Genomic DNA, 21,262 nt, shown 5'->3' on the forward strand with positions numbered 1-21,262 from the left:
ATTTTTTACTAATTCTGAACATTACTTCATCATGTGAAATAAGCAAAGACACACTTTAATCAGCAGCATCGGTTTTATATACACAATTATGTTTTCCTGCAATTTAGCACATCAGTTCCATTATACTCATGGGATGAGCTCAGACTCCACAGCACAGACCCCCTGCCTACTTCCTTGCTGCACTTGCACGTTCTGAATACTCACAAGTCATAGTAGGCTTGCCTTGTTTTCCTGTTCCCCCCACTGTTCTTATATATTGTGTTCAATTATATATTTCCCAGTCCTGCTCCCTCCCTTTCCCTGTGGGCACTTTGAAACAGTATGTTCTTATTGTATAAATGCCTAACAATCAAACAATAAATAAATACATTATTTAAATCCTCTCAGCAAATCCTAATTCTAAGATTGCAGTAGAGAATGGCTGGTATGGATTTCATTAGGGAATGTGTTCATACTTAAATCCACCTGGGTTGTCACAGAGAGTTGGCCTTTGGAAAACAGTGTGCTGCCAGGAGGCTTTGAATATTTTGGGAATCATGTGTGATCTATTTGGTGTGTATAGTCTGCAGATTGTCCAATGAGGATTGCAATCAATGTAATATGAATCCATCTGGGAACTCTAGTAACGAACCACTGAATCGCGTACAGTATTTCTGATTACCTTACATTCGAAGCACTTCAGTTAAGATCCGTGTGTGATTCAATCTGAGTAGAAATAATTGTATTCCAGGGCAGAAGAGCCAAGTAAGAATGTCTCAAGAAATTGAACAAATCTTAAGAGGAAACGTAATTGATTTGTGTAAACACAATTGAACATGCCATCACTTACAATGACATGTTTTATTCTGGTCCAGATATACGTCATCCCATCTTGATACAGTTAACTTAGTCGCAAGTCTAACTCCAAAACGTATCAGTAGCAAAAAGTAGATGCCAGACAACATTAGAATATTGATACGTCCACAGGGATCTCTAGGTACTGGATATTATATATATTGGAGTGAGAGGTTGGAATACTAAAAATTGTACAACGATTAATATTGCTATCATCAACAACAATAACCCATCGTTAGTGTTTCATGGCAGATTCCACCCCCTTCTAACTACTAAAATAATGTTTGTATTGCCCAACGCAACGGAGTGAAGAATCAGCACATGCAAAAGATGTTTAGGACGCAAACTGGCCTGTAGTACTTTCCTGAAAGCCAAACACCAGTCTTCAATTCTGGTCAAAGTGGTACATTGCTTCCAAATTATAGATGTTTGGTCAATAAAATGAGGCAATTAATCATTTAAAAATAAAATTGAGTCAGACCGATTTTTTGTTTCATATTCCTTTGCACAAGGGTGAGGAGTTTTGGGAGAGTTTGGCCTTGAAGACTTTTAAATGAAATGAAGAATCAGAGTTGATGATCAGCCTTGTCAATGGCAGAGACATAAGGTTCCTCGGTTAGTTTAGGGAGAGATAGCAAACTGAAAAATGAGTAGTTTGATGCAGTGGTAGACAAGTGACATGAGATAGCTTAGATAGACTTTACAAGTTCCAGAATCTGATGGGACCCATAGATCACCTTCAGTATGTAACTGGCTGTGTATCAAGTCAGCCGCCTTGCTGTGACTGAAGAGGAGAGAGGGTGGCCATGTTCGGGTGAGCTCAGCATGACTGAGGTGCACCTGCAAGAACATGGGGATCTGCCAAATCCCAACTGTGGGGTATCAATGAACTCACGCATTCAGTGAGGTGCAAGTTTGCTAAGGTTTAGGAGTCAGTAAGCTATGCTTTACGGCACAGTATCGTTTGGCAGATGCTTGTGCAGACGGATGTTAGCATTGTCATAAGTCATAAAGCGAGACGTGCTAGGGAATTGCTCTGCCTTTTTAGGGGGATGATATGAGTCTGACAGGATCCCTTGGGAGGTTGACCAGTTCAGGACACTCTTTGATAAGCCAGCTAGTGCCTTCTGCAATGCTCTTGGATCAGAGAACACCATTATGGTAGCATGGGATAGGATCAAGTCTTACACAAATGTAGGAGTTTTCTTCTTTCGTTGATATTCTGGGTGAACACAATTGGACTTTAAAGTTGATAGTTGCCTGGATTGCTGCGTTTCCCACATGGAAATTAACTGGAATCCATCATCTTACATCATTACTCAATGGAATCTCACATTTCTTGCAAAGGTCTCTACTTATGCAGTGTTGAAGAAGCCGACACAATGATAACCTGTTTGGATTGGAGCATGCCGGGCATATAACTCACCATCAAAAGAAAAATATGAGATTCACAAAATGAGTGCCTCAATAGCAATTCCACTGGCACTGTGCTATTCACTCATTTTATTCTGCTAGGGCATTGAGCACGGGTGGTAGCCATCATCATACGACAGTTATGGCCATGACTTCACACTGCACACACTTAGTGTGCCACCCCAAAGGGCAGGCAGGACATTGTACTCCATCTTAAAAGTAAGACTCAGTCCGCTAACACACCATTTCATTTTTAATGTATTATGGTTAAGCAGATTGCTTTGTTATCCTGACAAATAACCACATCACGAGTCTTTAGTATTTTTATGATGGTGCTGACTTATTAACTGCTAACATGTGTTTAGGATCCAGACACTTTCTGTAGGTTTTTTTAATGATATGATATGATATGGAATGTGTAACGCTCCTATAAACAAGTGTTTCAAGGCGTGACGAGTCAAGGAAGGGGGAACAGAGGGAGCACAGAGACAACGATCTTACTAGGCCAAGTGACATTGAGATTGTGCAAGTGCAGAGGAGGGGAAAAGTGCCAGGGGAAAGGAGAGGGGGCAGTGTTGTACATGGGATCAAAACAATAACAAGAAGTGTGGCCAGCAGGTGGCATGTGCAAGGGTAAGTGCAGACAGCAGGTGTCCAAAAGTACAGGTAGCGAGACTGTGAGTGTTACATATACAGAACAAAGTGCAGGGGTTGCCGGAAGGCAGTGTGGGTGTTCAACTGGGCAGGTAGAGACCTGGGCCCGAAATTAGAGGGTAGCCAGGTGACCAGTGTAGTATCAGACAGGAAATCAGCAGGGGAGAGGAAGAGAGAAGGCAGAAGCACAGAGGAAGGCCTTGCGGTGCATCCAGAACCAGTGTAGGCTCTACTCAAGTTTCAGGGAGGCAGGGAGGCTGTTCTAGAGGGAGGCCCCATCTGAAGAAAGAGATCTACCACCAACTTGTTGCTTGGAGAAGCGACTGAGCCGGAGGGAGTTGGAGGTGTAGGAATGAAGAGCTTGGGTAGGAAGGTATATACGAAGAGATAGTTGGAGATATTGAGGAATCAGGCTCCAGAAGGCCTTGTGGACAATGTAGAGGATCTTGAACTTAATGCTTGCAGCCAGTGGGAGTCAATGCAGATATTTCAGTGCTGGAGTGATATGATCCCTGGGCTTGAGGCCAAAGACAAGTCTTGCAGTTCCTTTCTGGATGAGTTGCAGATGGCAGAGAGTAGAAGTAGGCAGATTTAGAAAGAGGCTGTTGCAGTAATCCAGCCTAGAGAGAAGCAGAGCTCTAGAGACAGTGAGCATCTGGGGGAAGGAGAGGAAAGGAAGAATACCTCTGAGGAGGTGCAGGTGGTAGTTTCACCTCTTTGAGACATCAGAGATGAGAGGAGAAAAGTAAAGTGTGGAGTCGAGTATGACCCTGAGGTTCTTTGGTGGGAGCAGGAAGAGGGTCAAAGGCGGCCGGCTAGGGAATGACAGGAAAGGAGGGTGCAGGTGTGCCAATCAGGAGAATCTCCATCATACTGGCATTGATAGTTATAATTGTAATGGGTTTCAAAGGTGTAATTCAGTTAACATGCCTTTGGTGGCCAATAGCTAGCTCCTTCTTATGTTTCCCGACTTTGTCAGGGTATGAGGATTGAATGCTTTCATACCTGCATTGGAATTTCAAAGATTGAATCACCAAGAAGCATTAAAACACAGTTCCCCCAAATGCTATGTTAATTTCTTTAACAAAGCCAGCTAAGCATGGGAATTGAACGCATCACTAAATGTTTTGGTCAGTAAATCATTTAAATATGTTTGGTAGCTCTGCTTCTTCCTGATTGTCACTAATTTACCTCTTTTTAGAGAACAACACATTCCATAGAATGCATTTCACACAGTTGACTTGTGAATATAATTCTCTATCTGACTGCTAATTGCATCCACACAATTCTGACTACATATATGTAGATCTTCAAACAACTTAAATGCATGTTGGCAATGTTCCACACCCCCTCTCTCTGGAAAGAAGAATATGCTGGTTTGGCGTGTAGTGTAGAAGTGTAGTATACAAGTTACAGTTGTAGTAGGATTTGTTTACTTGTTCTGAACATCTTAGTGTTGTACCCATTGATTCTGAGTGGTGTTTGAGTTGCAGTCTCGGGGTGTGTTTCGTTTCACACGTTCTGAATGTGAAAAGAGTGATTCTCATGGAGTGCCTACAATGCTGGGAAGGGAATGGCTAGAAGATTGGAGGAGAGGAAGAGAAGGAGTTGCATTTTTTCTTGCAGACAGAGCAGTATCTCCCCTCGATAGATGGGATGGTAGCAGCATTGTGCTATTTTCTGGCACTGGGTTGTGGCCTGGGGACATGCAACATTGCCGAAACTCTGATTTGGTGGAGAGGCCTGAGACATTGGAGTAGGCAAAAGTAGAGGAAGTGGGAGAGGAGGCAGAGGTGGCCATGACTATAAGCACAGAGGCATAAAAGTTAGGGACTCTTATCGACACATCAATGAAGCAGGGGAGGCAGTGGCACTTGTGAAAGCCATGACAGAGATAGGGAACCTGTGGATTCCCAGACAGAGGTAGAGAAGGCAGGGCTTCTTATGGACACCCCCATAGAGTCACAAATTTGGAGTTTCCTTTGGATGTCCCCCCAAGATGGAAGGGCCAGTGTAGGAGAAGGAGGGTGTGTTCCTGATGCGAGAGTAGTGGCCATCCTCAACATGCACCTAAGTGGTCAAAAGATTGATACTAGGTAAACAATGATGAACTTTTACAGACTCTTCTATTGTTCCACCTTTTCCAGTGGTGGTAAGAAGAAGAGAAGGATGCAAGTTTTTCCAAGTGCCAAAGTGGAGCATTAAAATGACTATGGGCATGCCGTCCCGGTGTCCCCAGCAAGTGTAGCAAGAGGCAGGTTCCTGTTGCTCGTGTTGCCCCATCAAGCAGTTGGTGGCAGTTTTTGACTGACAGTCCCTGACAGTTCCTTATATGGACAGGATCCCTTAACAATATAATGAGGGTTACATGGATGTATAACTTTTACCCCAAGCAGTCTCTTAGCCCCTGGGAGCTGAACCATGTAGTGGTTGTGGCTAACATGAAGGGGCACATGGAGCCCCACCACCCAACCTTCCTGTAGAGTATTGTAGTGCAGAGAGGGAAGAATGAGTCAGTAATAGGGGAAGGAATTGCTCCAAAGGTAGTGTCCCCCAGCAGTTGGAGAGAATAGTCATGGGCATACTAAACACTCCCTCAGACTGCACACTGGCGGGGACAGATGAGCTAATCAACAACAATTATTACAAGTGTGGGTGGGCAGATGAACAGTCACGTGTACCAATACTGTAATGTGTCATCATCCCTTCCCTATGAGTGAAGTGCCTAGTACTAGAGAGGAATCATGCATCTGCATGGGTAATACAATTATGTATGTTTCTGTTGATGACCCATCTGTATTTAAGAATTCCTGAATCACTGAGGAGGATGTCCCAATGTTTCCCGCCCCACAGGCTGCACCCATGCTTCTCACGAATCTTTCAACAAGTGCAAGTGATGAATTGTTGGTTGATGGTGTCACTCTTGAGTTTTATAATCCCTTTGTACTTGGTATCATTTAGGCTGTTTTGGTATTCATTTGGATGCCTGCATTCTTTCTCTAATTGATCTTGTAAGCACTGCAGCAATGCATCATGTCACCTTTGCACAGTGTTTCTCCCTTGTTGTGCTTGCTGTGAGTCCACCTCCCCCAGAACATGCAGATACAAATACACCAATTCAACTTTAAAAGGTGAGTCCATACATGATGTCTGCAAGTACTCAATGTTACCTTTAGATCCAAGTACCTGTGACTTGCCATGCAAAGTTGAAAGCACGTCCTTCCGTTGCTAGATATCCCTGATTTGACTCACCATAGGTTTCATAGGATAAGCATGGGCAACCATCCCTACTCTGCCAGCCGCAGTGCCTCATCCCAAAATGACCGAAAACTGAATATGTATTTTTTCAAGGTTGGAAATATGAATAAAGGTAGACGAGGAGTGAGTTGCATTTGGCATGGTTCTTGAGCTGGGGAGTGACTTTGTGGCTAGGCAGGGGATGCCAGTGATTGGTCTAAGGATTTCAGGATTTTAAGGGCTAAGGGATGTTTACTAATTTATTTATGATTATATTTACTAGGGGTTTGTTCAGTGAGTTCTTTTAGATTTGGGAGCTGATCCCGAGGACAAGAATGTGTTAATGAATGTTAACAATCGTGTAGCCAATATTTTCTGCAATGGATGAAGGAGTTCAGTTTGAAGGATGGTGGCTAGACGAGGATTAGGTTTGTGTGAGGATTTATTGGGAAGGATCTTCAGGTTGGTGATGTTGCAGATGTCAATAGATTCATTGGTCACGGTGAGGGAGGGCTCCACCAGTCAACATTTGAAGTCACCACCTATCTGAGTCTCAAAAGGGTCAGTGAAAATATTGGGGAAACAACCCAAGATCATCGGGTCTGGATCAGCTAGTGTGACAGAATGCCATATGGGAGGGTGTGCTAACCTGAGTTATTTTCTTTTTAATCTGTTGCTTTTCATAATGCTATTCATTTACTCTCCCTGAAAGTGAGCTCTGCTAAGCGGGCTTCACTTTAAAATGCTTCCTGCTAAAAAGACATAGCACATCCGTTATTTTGCTGTCTGCTGACACACCAGCAATAGCACTATGATTTGGAAACATGGTAGCTACAGAGTAACATACAATCCTGAAGCAGCTTGGTGGAGTTGGATTACTTGCAGCATCAGACATGGCCTGCCTTTCATAGTAGGAAACCAATGACTAGTCGCAAAAGTGTGTCTTTTTTTATTTTTTATGTAACAGTTTGTTTAATCTAAATATAAAATGTCTCTATTTTTATATAGTAGTCAAGGAGAAAATAAAAATGTAACTGCCGAAACCCAGGTGGGGTTATTTTATTATTACCTGGTATTCCTGTGTCTCCTGCAGTATTGCTGTCTAGGTCTGAGAGTTTCACCCATAACAGATGTTGGGCCCAGTGCTTGATGCCCCTATGATCTCTACTGGGAAAGTTTGACAACATCCTAAATGGCAAGACATACTCCCAGGGGGTTTGGCTGTAAATTGGGTGATTTAAAGGGATCGCTACACCAATGGAGAAGTCACACCAGGGGATGATTAGTAAAGTCTATTTTTGTCTCAGGGAGACAGAAGAGGATATGTGTACTGTACCCCAAGAAGGACTCTGCACCCTGGAAGAAGGGCCTCACCCTCTTTAAAATACTTAGACCACAATCTCTTACTCTGACCCCTTCTACCTTCCTGCTGTCTTTGCACTCTGCAAACAGACATCAGAAGGAACAGTTCTTCTTACATCAGCAACAATCGGCCCCTTACAGAAGGGTTTGAATATACCTTAATTCTCTGGCACAATGATTGCATAAGGTGGGTAAACCTTATGGGAATTATCTTTGAGCTCCCTTTTGGGGAAGCAACTGACTTGTCTTGAAGAATAATCTATTAACCAATTTAAAGAAGATTTTGGTGGAACCTCATTGGATTAAATACTGCCTAATGTCCCCACACATTGGGGGTGAAGGCATGATTATTCTATGAGGGGACCATTTGAAATGCCCTGCTGATGGGAATTGTGGCTGCTGCTTGGACAATTTTACCCAGAACTATGCGTGCTGAAGTGGAAATCAAGACAACGTTTCTGGCTGTGAAACGCAGGAGATATATTCACCTTTCCTCTGACACACAGTGGAAGGCCTCACAACACCCCACTTATCAAAATAAACAATGTTTGCCTCAATCTACAATTTAAAATCATGTTGAACCAGTTGGAATTTCTTCAAATCCATTTAAGCCACTGAACAATCCCAAAAAAGCTGCATTTGACACCTTGAAGCACCCTACTAGCCACCAAATCACACATTGCATCTGTTTTAAGAATTTTTGTTCCTGCTTGGCAAATAGCATTGTGTAGTCAACCAAGTCAAGCTAGCCTGCCGCTGAAGTACATTGCAGCTTCAAGACCCCATTGAACAAAATTACCAACAGCAAATCCGGACATGTGTTTTGGTCTGGTCTGGACCCCCCTTGTTAATTTGCATATTTAAGTAACTTTGGGCTTCACCATAAATTACTAGGGGAATCCAGACGTGGACCCCTTTCTCACTATTGATATGATATGATATGATATAGCATTTGTAACGCGCCTATACACAAGTGTTTCAAGACGTGACAAGGCAGGGAGGGGGGAACAAGGGGAAGACAGACAACAATCCTACTAGGCCAGGTGACATTCAGACCGTGCAAGTGCAGGGGTAGGGGGAAGGGAAAAAGTGCAAGGGGAAGGGGAGGGGGAAGTGCAGTACAAAGTAAGTAGAATAAAAAATAAATAAATAGGGCCAGCTGGTGGCAAGTGCAAGGTAAGTGCAGACAAGTGCTGGGAAGGAGGGGCTGTAGGGATACAGAGTCAGTCCCACAGTGCAGGGGTTGCCAGGGAGGCAGTGCAAGTGGAGAGTGGCTGGGCCCAGGACCGAGGTCGGTGAGGGTGGCCCAGTTGCAGATTCAGTGCAGTTTCAGTGAAGAATATAGCAGGGGAGAGGTAGAGAGAAAGCAGAAGCAAAGAGGAAGGTTTTGAGGTGCTTACGGACCTTCTCTATTCTTAGAGAGGCACAGCTCCTCCCTACTGATGAGGTCCAACCAGGCTGAAACACGTGTCTGGGGATGCTGTTGGTACTCTTGTTCAGAGGAGAATTGCCTAGCATTTCGGTGCTGGACTGCTCCAGGGCAGGACAAAGACTGATATGTTTGGGATATTTCTTCTCTATGAAAGATAGTGAGCTAAAGACTCTGGATAAGTCTCTCGTAACCAGGACGTATGTCTGGCAGAGGGACTCCCAGTACCCCCGTTGTTAATTAACCTGCCCTTGTCCCAGGCTAACCTAAGAGGTGAAGGATAATTTCCATTAATGTTGTAGCTATTTTCACCTTTCTATCTATGATCACTGTTGGTTTAGTAGTACCTTGGGGATAGCACAGAGTTTAGAAACCACTACTCATCCTAAAGAGCACTGGTCATTTCATCACAGGTGGGCAGTAACAGGCGGGGTTCTTGATGGTGTATAAAGGGTCATTGCCCATTAAATGCAAAGCAGTTCACAGGGCAGAGGTAGTGGGCTAGGCAGCCAAGGTTTATTTGAATATGATTGCACACTGCCTCCTCTTCCTCATGACATAGTGTGCCGGATAATGAACTCTCCAGGATGAACGAGATGTGTAAAGCATGGTGGAGATGAACCAGTGAACCAGGTTTCTCTTCTAATGAGCCTACCTATATGGAAGTCCAGGATGAGGTCACAGAGATCATTCACATGGAAACTGACAGCCCTGGCATTGATGATTCCACAGCTTAGTTAGCAGGGGTTGCAGTTAGAGAGGTAAGAGTTAGAAGAAATGCTTTAGAACAGGATAAACCACAAGTGGTTTGAATCTCAACAGATGCGTAGAGGCACAGGATGACGTTTGAAGGTGGAGCTGAATCACGTCTGCAGCAGGGCAAAGAAACTAAAATATGCAGCTACCATGAAACAAAAAAGCAGCCTTGGAAAGGATTGACATTCAAGTTGATTTAAGCCTTGGGGAGGATCAGGAGTACAGTTGAGTTTCAGTTTTGGAATCGTATTATGTTTAGGAGTTAAATTTAATGTCAGCTGCACTGAAGCTGACAAACTAGTGGTCATCGATAAGATGTGAAGTGAAGTACAGTTTCGCCTGGAGGAGATTTGAAAGGTAATTTTGATTCTGTTAAGATGGTACCAGCCTTGAAAGGAAGAGGCAGTACATTGCTCCAGAAGTGCTGAGATTGAACGATGAACTACCGGGCTGCATGGGTTAGTCCTTTGTCTATTTCCATAGATACTGGCTTCATTGAGAGTGCAGTGTTCATAGCCTCGAAACACTGCAGTGAGTGGTGAGTGATGTAAAATGATGAAGCTTCACTGCTGGTCTGGCACTCTTCTCGAAGGGATGGTAGCTGTCAATCCTGTATGTCTCTACAGCAGTGGAGCATAATGGGCTAGTTCATGCCTTGATGAAGAGCAACAGCACCTCACATCCTCCAGACAGAAACTTAGTGGTTCAGAACAGGCTAACCAGTTCAGCATTTTGCACTGGATTGGCCCTCCATCCACTGCCCTTAGCATCTCATGCTCTCGTTATTGGGGTATCTAAACGTTGCTGCAGCCAGCTAGTGGGGGAACCTCAAGGAGCTGAAGAGCAGTGATTGAAGTGAATGGGAACGATCAGAAGCGGTGTTCCACTACTTTTATTTTTTTCTGTTTACCATTCCTCTACTTTTTACGACCATTCTCACCATTCTATATAGAAGATTAGTCCATTCATGTCCTTGTGCAAGTGTAAAGTTGTAATAAGTGCCTTAGTTACTAGTCACTTAAACTATTGCAGTTCCCCCAGGCGCAACACCTTGTCACTTGTTGCACTATGCTTCTGCCTACTCTCACCCCTGCCGAAACCACAGTTCCACTACTTTTTTGGTACACTTCTACCACTGCTGAAGAGGTTCACATCGCAACTTTGTATATGAGGACATACATACACATGAACACTAATGGCAGTAAGTGGCATTTGTTAGGAGGGTATGGAAGGTGAACGAGAAAGAGAAAGGAACTTATGGCACTGAATCAGCAATACATTACTGACTTTCAAACACCATTATGTTAGTTCAGGCCAAAATAATTGCAAATGATGGCCATGTTTATAAATAGGCACTTTGTAAACATGACTTATAAACCCAGTGTTACTCTCTTTTCTGACTAAAAAGAAACATGCCTAGGTGGCTATGTAAATTGTTAAATGTTCTCCCTGGGACAGAATCTCTCCTTGCAGGTACAAACATGTGACCTTTTAAATCCAACACAACAGCATGGTAGCTAGCTATATATATATATATATATATATATATATATATATATAAATGTATTTATGTATTAAAGTATATTAATGTATTAAAATGTATTTCCTCTCCGACCGACCCCCCAGCTCCAACTTGGGTTCTTTCTCTCTGATATCCTTTTCTCTACCTGTGGTGTCCCCCAGGGATCTAACCTCCCTCCCTGGCTCTTCAACCAGTACCTGGCACTCCTTTCCCACCTCATAGCTGCTCTCTGCCCCAAGGTTCAGTTGTATGCGGATGATACACAGCTCATTTTCAGACTACCCTCAGCCTCCTCCTCCCCTTTCCTTCAACTCTGACTGTCTGTCTGCTATACAGGATTGGTATGACGACAATGACCTCTGCCTTAATGCCAGTAAGACTGAGATTCTACTCATCGGCACACCCACTCCCTCCTTCCCTGCAGCTCTCTGGCCGGCCTCTCTTGGCCCACTTCCTGTTTCCACCTGCAAGGCTAAACATCTTTGTGTTATCTTTGACTCCACACTATCCTTCTCACCTCACATCTCCGATGTCTCTAAGAAGTCACACTACCAGCTGCACCTCCTCAGAGGTATTCTTCCTTTCCTCTCCTTCCCCCAGAACCTCACCATCTCCAGAGCCCTGGTACTCTCTAGGCTGGACTATTGTAACAGACTCTATCTAAAACTGCCTGCCTCTACTCTCCACCCTGGGCAACTTATCCAGAACAGGACTGCGAGAATTGTCCTTGGCCTCAAGCCCAGGGATTGTATCTCTCCAAGACTGAAATATCTGCACTGGCTCCCAGTGGCTGCGAGGATTAAGTTCAAAACCCTCTGCATTGTCTACAAGTCCTACTGGGGCCTGGTACCGAAATACCTTCAACTCTCTCTTCCCAAATATCTTCCTTCTCGAGCTCTTCACTCATCTGCCTCCAGCTCCCTCAGGGTCAGTCGCTTCTCTAAGCAACGAGTTGATGGTAGATCTCTCTCTTCGGCAGGGGCCTCCCTCTGGAACAGCCTTCCTGCCTCCCTGAATCTTGAGGAGAACCATCTCTGGTTCAGTAAGCACCTCAAAACCTTCCTCTTTGCTTCTGCTTTCTCTCCCTCTCTCCCCTTCTGAATTCCTGGCTGAATCTGCACTGGTAAAAACTACCTGGTTCGGGTGCGGGCCCCGCCTGTTGCATACCTCCACTGCCTCCCTGGCAACCCTTGCACCTAGTGACTGGTTCTGTCTCCCTACAGTCCCCTTACCAGCACTTATGTCTGCACTTAGCTTGCACTTGCCACCAGCTGGCTGTTTTATTATCTTACTTATTCTACTACCCCTTGTACTGCACTTCCTCTCTCCTATCCCCCCTCACACTTTTCCCCTTTCCCACCTCCCATGCACTTGCGCGATCTGAATGACACCGGGCCTAGTAAGATCGTTGTCTGTCGTCCCTTTGTTCCCCCCCTTGCCTCGTCGTGCCTCGAAACACTTCTGTATAGGTGCGTTATAAATGCCATATCATAAATGCCATATTATAGATGTTGAAACTGAGTCATGTTAGGGCACAACACAAGTAATTGATTCACAGAATATTCATGCATAGTATCGTACATCTATATATATAAAACTGAACATATGTGGATTTGCAGGTATGCGACTTTGCATATGTTCCCTATACAATTCAACATCATTTCAACAATCTGCACCACATTCTGCACAGTCACCTGTTAGAACTCTCCAGACATTACTGGCTACTTTACATCCAGAAACTCCACCTCTTTTCCCAGATTTCAGCAAAACTGCAAACTTGGGTGTGGGTTTGTGGGTTTGTTGCTTTGCATATGTTCCCTATACAATTCCACAATTTTTAACCAATTTGCACCACATTATGCACAGTCACCTGTTAGGACACTCCGGATGTTTCTGGCTACATGACATGTGGAAACATGGACATTACTAGCTATATGACATTTGGACACCCCACCCCTTTTCTTGGATTTCAGCAAAAGTCAACGTTTTTTGTGGGTCCTGGGCAACTTATCCAGAACAGGACTGCGAGAATTGTCCTTGGCCTCAAGCCCAGGGATTGTATCTCTCCAAGACTGAAATCTCTGCACTGGCTCCCAGTGGCTGCTGGGATTAAGTTCACAACCCTCTACATTGTCTACAAGTCCTACTGGGGCTTGGGACCGAAATACATTCAACTCTCTCTTCCCAAATATCTTCCATCTCGAGCTCTTCACTCATCTGCCTCCAACTCCCTCAGGGTCAGTCGCTTCTCTAAGCAACGAGTTGGTGGTAGATCTATCTCTTCAGCAGGGTCCTCCCTCTGGAACAGCCTTCCTGTCTCCCTGAATCTTGAGGAGAACCATCTCTGGTTCCGTAAGCACCTTAAAACCTTCCTCTTTGCTTCTGCTTTCTCTCCCTCTCTCCCCTGCTGAATTCCTGGCTGAATCTGCACTGGTAAAAACTACCTGGCCACCCTGTCTGATTCGGGTGGGGGCACCGCCAGTTGCATAACTCAGCTGCCTCCCTGGCAACCCTTGCACCTAGTGACTGGTTCTGTCTCCCTACAGTCCCCCTACCAGCACTTATGTCTGCACTTACCTTGCACTTGCCAACAGCTGGCTGTTTTATTATCTTATTTATTCTACTACCCCTTGTACTGCACTTCCCTTCTCCTTTCCCCCCTCACACTTTTCCCCTTTCCCCCCTCCCATACACCTGCGCAATCTGAATGACACCGGGCCTAGTAAGGTTGTTGTCTGTCGTCCCTGTGTCCCCCCCTCTTGCCTGGTCGTGCCTCGAAAGACTTGTGTATAGGTGCGTTATAAATGCCATATCATAAATGCCAAAATTGTAGATGTTGAAAACGAGTTATGTAAGGGCACAACACAAGTAATTGATTCACAGAATATTCATGCATAGTATCGTACATCTATATATATAAAACTGAACATATGTGGATTTGCAGGTATGCGACTTTGCATATGTTTCCTATACAATTCAACATCATTTCAACAATCTGCACCACATTCTGCACAGTCACCTGTTAGAACCCTCCAGACATTCCTGGCTACATTACATCCAGAAACTCCACCTCTTTCCCAGATTTTAGCAAAAGTGCAAACTTGGGTGTGGGTTTGTGGGTTTGTGGCTTTGCGTATGTTCCCTATACAATTCCACACTTTTTAACCAATTTGCACCAAATTTTGCACAGTCATCTGTTAGGACACTCCGGACGTTTCCGGCTAAATGACATCTGGACACCTGGACATTACTAGCTATATCACATTCGGACACCCCACCCCTTTTCTCGGATTTCAGCAAAAGTCAACGTTTTTTGTGGGTTTGTGGCCTGTCGATGAACCCATAAACCATGTTCACCAGGAAGGAAAACAAACATTGTATGAGATGTGAATGTACCTGAGAGGCAAAGGTGAAGGCACGTAGCATTCCAGAAGTGTCCACATTTTTGCCACATCAGGTGGTATTACTTTTCCAGAGGATTCTGGTGAGATTGTGCCTGCCGACGAAGGGAAGGAAAACAAAACATGTTTCTAAACATGTTTCCAAGCCTTACAATGGTCATGTACTTTAGTAACATTGAACTTTAGGGCCATCATGTCACCCATCATGCTGCTCAGGACTCTCCATGTTGTTCTCACATAATAATAAACAGGGCAACGCGGGGCGTATCAGCTAGTTCTTCTTAAAAAAGTTTGCGTCTTCAATGGTCTTCAAACTCTAGAGAATGTGCTGTGATGTCAGGAAGAGCAGTTCTACGGCCTATGTTATACAGATGCATGGATTTAAAGAAAGCTGCACCAGTTTCACAGCTAGTTATACCCTACAGAGACCATTGCGTCCATCTTGGGAGCATGCGTGTATTCGTTCGAGAGCGTAAAAGAGCCATTTCTTCTCCTGTGTCTCGCCAGGGAACAATGCAGCCTATGGCTGAGCAAATCAAGTGCATTACCTCTTATCTCATTCTCAGCTTTGCTTCACATCTTAAGTCATTTCATAGAGGCGGTATCAACAGCTTCACAGCGGCCAGCTTTGTGTGCAGAGCCTAATACAATGACAATGTTATTCCATACAGGTGATAATCAATTATTTTGATGGATGCGCTTCGCGTTAGCTTCTTTCTCAGCTGGATGATTTTTTATCAAGGAATCCTTCTCTCCATTTCACATTATGTGACATGTGCCTTTGTGAGAAAAAAATAGCTGTTTCTTTTCTCAATAGCAGGTGCGTTGCTAGGAATTAGCCACGGCGCTCTGAGGTCTAATCTCCCAGCTAGGAACGCTCCCTTATCGACATAAATGCATCGCTGCTTCTCCCACTCAGACAAATCCCATATGCGAGTAATGGCGTGGGGCACGGAACGGGCCATACCAGGGATGATGCAGAGCTTGTCACCTGAATATTGACAAGGTTTCCGTTTGCTTTTGCCGAATAAATGATACATTGCATACAGAATACTATTCATTTTGGAAAAAAAAAACGCCCCTGTGTTCTTTGCATTTAAAATATGTGTTAACAGATGTGTTCCTAAACTGGATGACGATTAGATATAAAAAGAAAACGTGACAATTATTCATTACTCCTACAGTTCATAAATTGAGAAACGTGTTAATTCAGAGTATACATTTCACTGCACTAAATAAAGGACACAATGCTGTTTGTTTTTGTAGGGAGGTGATCTCCCTAAATGGCCTTGCAACACTGTCATAGGAGACTGGACTAGGTTTGGATACGGGGGTGTTTGATCAGACTTAGAAAAAAAACGACGATTTGGCTTCAGATAAGTTGATGGACACTCGCCGTGTCACAAATGTAAACAACATAATCAGTTTCATGGTGTCATGCCAGTTTCCCATCTTTCTTGGGCTTCGGTCAACAATAGAAATGCTGGGGTGTCCACAATGGCTGACTTTATTCTCACATTGTCCTCTCTTAAATATGACTTGAAAGGAATTACCTTATTTTTGTTTTGTTATTATTACATAAAATAATGAGGTAAGTCCATCTCCAAAAGAGAAATCTGCTAACCAGATTCACCTTTTTGTCATCTCCATGCCAAAAACATAATTAAATTGTTGCCAGCTGCGGCAGGAGCCTAAACCTCTAAACCTCACTGCATGCCCTTCTCATGGCGTAGAGCAGGTTCGAAGGTCAGAAGATGCCCACTTAACAGCTGCAGTTGAAGCAAAGTGTCTGAAGCCCAGGGGCGGCATTCAAGATATTCTCCCACGTACCAAAACTATGATGATCATAAATAACCCATGCTTATGGCAGGGTAAACCCTAAATAAAGCAATACCTGAGTTTCGGCATGGTGCATGTTATGACTTATGATCATGGCCACCACATCCAAATTCATATCACACATATGTCTGCTTTGCTGTGAAAAGTGTTGTGTAATCTGGTCATCCGGGTGGAGCCTGCCAAATGCCAGGACAGGAACCTGGCGGTCCGGGCCTCTACTTTGATCTCTTTGTGAGGACCAGTGACACTCTCTGCCAGAGAAAGACGCACAACAGGCAGCTATCCTGGGCTCGGGCATCAAAGGAGCACACCCATTTAAAAGGAGTAGCCTCACACCACAGTGCTTCATCTCTAAAATACTTGGTTCTCAGTAAGAATGGGAAGGGGCAGGATTAAAGTAGTCAGGAGTGCTCTTGTCAATGGAAATTGTTTCTCTCTGTCTCTCTATCTCTTTCCTGTCCCTTACACTTCCTCAGGAGCAAAGCCCTTTGGGTATGACATCAGATCGGCAATGCCCACTTTGTTCAAGAGCAGGAATTGGACCACTAAGGCAGGCTAGCTTTAGTCCAATCAACAGGGGGACTTTTGCCTTTAAAATAAGAGGTTCCAACCCTTCTTCAGATTCTCTGTCAGATTCTCTCAGATACAAAGATTCACCTGAGAAGAACTCATTAGACCTCCTTTGGTAAAGTTGTACTTTCCAAAGCCATCAGCCTAAGTTGAAAAAGGAGCCTTATAAGGCAAAAGGAAGATCTGCACCCTACCCACACCTAGGGCACATCTGGAGTAAGATTTGCTGTGGACGAGGACCTACCACTCTGCGCCTGCACCTGAATCTCCTGACAATGGGAGGGCTGTCCCTGAATGGAACATTCCTGTCCTCGAGTCCCCATGAGTGGGTCTCACAGCAGCTGGAGGGCCAGACCAGCTGAAACTCCCTGTACTATCGCACCATAACAGTTGTGCTGTGTTCACCAAGCCTCGAAAAAGAGTGAAGACACTGGCGCTGGCTTTTCCGCTCTTCCATCAATCCGAACTATTGCTTGTACTTCAAACTGGCTCAACACTGCATCGTGCCCTAGTTTAGCCTGTCACCTGCTAGGCTGAATTGACTGCTTGATTCTGGGACCCAATCCAAATCACTAGTGAGTCACACGCTGACTATGAACAGGAGTTACTACCATGACTCTACCCAGCTTCCTTTGAAGGGCTGCCTCATCGACCTGCAAAACAACACCCCCGACATCACCACTTTGACGACTGTCGACCACTACTCGAACTGTTGGAGCATTACTCATTGACCCCTCCCAATGGCTAAAGCTATACTTGGCCTGGCTCAACTGGGAAGTGATCAAGGGACCGCCTGACCTGCATCATTGAGAGTTCTCCTTCATCCGCACAGCAGAACCGCATTCTCTCCTACTCGACGCAGGCTTGCTGCTTGGGCACACATAATCCAGTGTGCCTGAAGTGAGCTTGATCTGCTTCTGTTAATGTCCAACACCTGTTATGACTCTATCAACCCCACCACGAGCTAAATCCAGGTACTGTTGACTGCAAACTGCCCCCTCGGTCCACTTCGGCCTTAGAGGCTGGTTAGGTGATGATCACACCAGTTCTCACCAACAGCATATCCTTTTTGTCGCTACTATCATACCTACCACCCCTGGAACGATGCTCAGAATTTCTACTTTCCCCAGTCTGTTGCGTCTTTTTTGTTCTTCTTTCAGGGTTGGTTTTTGTACAGTATTTTCTATTTGTTTGATTGTGATGTTGTGTTTGAATAAAGTAGATATACATTTTGATATAAGCTTGATAAGACACTCCCTTTATCATTGACTGTGTTACTGTGTTGTTTGGTCACTACTAGTTAAACGTCCCACCCCACTGAAGGGCATAGCCTTCCCTCAGCCCACATGATCATAAAAGGTGAAGGAGGTATATTGCTTAACTGTCCCTGTGTTACCTTCATGATTACATTGGGTTTTGGTTAGTAGAAGTGTGAGTGCTGAGTGGGTCATTTTAGCACAACACACATGCCTCCCGCTACTATAAACTTCCTAAGTGGTTACCCCAATTAAAACATCTTGAAAAGCTTCACTCTGACTGTCCTGCAGTTTCCATATACCACAGAAACCTATGGGAGCCGGTGGAAGGGGCTGAACCAGCATCAACACGTTGGGATCTGGGGAGATGGAGGGTGTGGGGGTCTGGTTGGTTTCAATGATAGTTTGCAGGCTGGTCATGAGTGGAGCCCCTAAACCCATTGCTCTGTAGATACCATCCATTCCTCTGAGCCCAAGGTGGCTGAGTAGCTATCAGGCCATTCATTGGCCCACCAGATATATAGTTCCCCTTAAGGCTATTTTGTTTCAGAAAGCAATGTTAATCATTAGAGGCAAAGGCCATCTGAAGGCTGAGCACATTAGTAAAGTGTTTAGCTTCATGATTGGGTGTATATTGATATTGGCTGGACAGGTGTTTGTTCCTGCCTCAGTACATTTTCTGATGCTGGTACATTTGTGATGAATCAACTTCCGGGGCACCAGTGGTCCAGGGATTAATATCGGTCTCTAAAACATCAATCAGCCCCACACCTCTAGTACACCAGAATGGATCCAAAACAGATTATACACACAAGCAAATTATAAACCTCCTTGTCCAATGTTGATACCGTGGATGGAATGGGAGGCTTATCTCTGAAATGTTGTGGATAATTGGTTAGTTGCCACACCGCGAAATACAATTATTACCCAATGATAAAAGAGATTTTCCAGTCACGATTGTATATAAATATCACGACAGACATTTCTAGCAAACTACGAAATACAACCCACCCTGTAAAGGAATGCAGTTGGTATAGTAATTAATCACAATAGTTCAAGGACACTAGGTTTCAACACAAAGGGTGCAATGAGTCGTAAAATGTCAGTAGAGACCTTCAGAGAAGGACCAGGGGGCCAGAACCACAATGTACCTTGTTCTATAGGAGTTCTTGGTGCTTGACATGGTCTGGTCAGTTTCTCTGCACTTTGCAGCTTCCGAGACAGAGTTCAAGATGGGAGACAGCTGTGGGTATCTGGTAGCAGGCAGTCGGTCAACAAAGCTGGACAGACAGCTGCAGGCTGGCCTAAATGGTGCCTCTGGCCAAGAATCATTGTCTCAGTGCTGGTCAGTGGTTATGAAGCACTGCTCTAGGCTTCTTGGATGGCTTTAGCAACCAACAGCAGTGAAAGAACATTCAGCAGTGCCTTCGGTTGTAGCTCAAATGGCTCAACTGACTTGAAAAATGTTATTTAAGGCAGACGTCGGAAGATGCTTGTCGATGCACTCCTTCTAGCTTCTTCACTGGGCTTGTGTCATCCTTTAAGACAAACGGCCCAAAGCTGAGGAGCATGTTGCAGGCAGCTGCCTTGTCCTTGGTTTGGCTCAGAGACTTTCTGGCACTTCCCACTTAGACATCTTGCTGCAGACCCTAGCAGGGCATGCTGTGTGCTGGTTGGGTACTGGTTCTGGAGCTGCTAGAGGGTCGTCTGGATTCGGTATCACTCTCTGTTCCCTGTGAGATGTTTAGGCTAAGGATCTTGCTTTCCTCTTGGCGGTCCTTCACTGGCCGGAAGATGTAAGGCAGGCTGTATCTTCAGCCAGGATCCAATGATAAGTTCTTCCTTCTGCTTCTGGTGAAGCCTTCAGATGATCTGTCAAATGAGGGTATCAGCCCTCCTTTAAAGCCAAATGGACCACAGGGATTGTTGTAGGCTAAAACTACCTTAATGAACCAATCCTGGCCCCCCAACAACAATCTCCTGTATGTGTAAGGTCATAACCAGAGTGCATTGCAACAGACAAGGTAAAGGGGTCAAAAACATGTAATACTAAGTCCCACCCATCTTCCTGTCTGTTGTGGATCAAAGAGTCCCTCTGGTTAATGGAGCTGTAAGTGGTTCCTGATTAAAGTGGCAGGTCTCAGTTGAAGTTGTCGTGAGACCAGACTTTCTGGCACCATCAATCCAGACTCGTACCTTCTGAATGGAGTCTCCCTGTGGGGATGACTATTGTAAACATGCAGCCCCAGACATGACATTTCACTGTCAATTGATACTGAGTATGGGAGCTGGCATCAGGTTGACACAGTGCACATGAAAGGGTGTTGGGGTTTCCTGTCTCCTTTGTTAGCCTCTGCAGCCAGGCCCCATGTGGGCCTGTTTGAATTAAACTCTGATGAGTATGTGTGTGCTTCCACCAGCTACAAGGATCAACAAATGGACAGGGTGGATCCATGGAGCCTTTGTTAGTTAATAAGGCTGCCTGTGGCAGGGAGAAGGTTTGTCCCTCCCTCTTCTGCGATGACCTGGTGTACTCCTGGCTGTCATATGCCAACTAAATTTGACGGGGTGACTGCTCCTGTAGGCTGTGTCCACCCAGAGAACAAATGTCGATGCATATGTCATGCGGTGATCATAGGAAAATGTGTGCGTATTAGCCCCACACATTTTCCGGATGTTTATTTACCATAATTCAATTTCATTTTAAATGTCTAAAAAGGCCAAGCGAGTGCACATCCACCATGCGGAAGGTCGAATTCCTCACACCATTTCTGATAGTTTAAATGTAACCATTCTGCTCCTCCAGGGGAGCAACTTGACAGGCTCTGGCAGTATCACCCCTTTCCCATCAGAGTCCTGGGTATCATCCAGAGTGCTGGCTTCCTCCTGCAATGTCCTGAACGTGGGACAGCTTAAACCCTTGTCTGGATGAGACAGTTTTGTGGATACTTCTTGCTTTTTCTCCAGTTTATCCTGTTCTCTACAGATC

At 44.7% G+C, this 21,262-nt stretch overlaps 1 protein-coding gene across 5 annotated transcripts in view; it reads left to right on the top strand.

The window, feature by feature from the left end:
- DCC (DCC netrin 1 receptor) overlaps window positions 1–21,262 on the top strand; it is a 1,439,988-nt gene that overhangs the window by 1,137,372 nt on the left and 281,354 nt on the right. The gene's annotated exons all lie outside the window — the stretch shown is intronic.

Source organism: Ambystoma mexicanum, chromosome 6p, assembly GCF_040938575.1.
Source record: "Ambystoma mexicanum isolate Mex_15411 chromosome 6p, UKY_AmexF1_1, whole genome shotgun sequence".
NCBI lineage: Eukaryota > Metazoa > Chordata > Amphibia > Caudata > Ambystomatidae > Ambystoma > Ambystoma mexicanum.